The sequence below is a fragment of the Capsicum annuum genome, chromosome 12 (assembly GCF_002878395.1).
Source record: "Capsicum annuum cultivar UCD-10X-F1 chromosome 12, UCD10Xv1.1, whole genome shotgun sequence".
Classification (NCBI taxonomy): domain Eukaryota; kingdom Viridiplantae; phylum Streptophyta; class Magnoliopsida; order Solanales; family Solanaceae; genus Capsicum; species Capsicum annuum.
Genome location: NC_061122.1, coordinates 163,389,660 through 163,390,226, shown reverse-complemented (window position 1 = coordinate 163,390,226; position 567 = coordinate 163,389,660). Strand labels below are relative to the sequence as shown.

Here is a 567-nt window from a genome sequence, read left to right as displayed (position 1 = left end):
TCTTCTTCACGTTTTCTTTACTCATTAGTCACTATGGAGGTTGTAGAAGGGATCTTAGGAGCATCTGCATCACGGGTATCACTATAGAGGTTGTAGAAGGGGTCTTAGGAGCATCTACTTCACCTATCAAACGGAAAGCCACAAGATGATGCAATTTCACAATAGAGTCACCCGCCACATTATCCACAACCGTTTTTTTCAATGGGTCAAGAGCTCTACAAAAAATTTCAAGAAGTATCTTATCCGGGACCTCATGATTTGGGCATTGTGCTAGCTTTCCATTAAACCTCTCCCATGCTTCAAACAATGGTTCTCTATTCAATTGCTGAAAGTTTACAATATTATCCCACTTTTGAAGCATTTTCGATGGTGGGAAGTATCTATCAAGGAACACTGTGGTGAGCTCCTCCCAAGATATGATTGAGCCAGGTGGAAGTGAGAGGAACCATAAAACCGCCTCACCCAGTAAAAAAGGAAAGAGTCAAAGCTGGATGGATTCTTGCATAATATGAGCTATGTTAAATGATGCACAAACTTCCACATAGTTTTTAAATGAACTTATCGTCC

At 40.6% G+C, this 567-nt stretch overlaps 1 non-coding gene across 1 annotated transcript; it reads left to right on the top strand.

The window, feature by feature from the left end:
• Positions 1-248: 248 nt before the first annotated feature.
• Positions 249-360, top strand: LOC124889909. Its single transcript, XR_007048822.1, has one exon. It is a non-coding gene; the product is annotated as a small nucleolar RNA R71 (small nucleolar RNA).
• Positions 361-567: the final 207 nt, after the last annotated feature.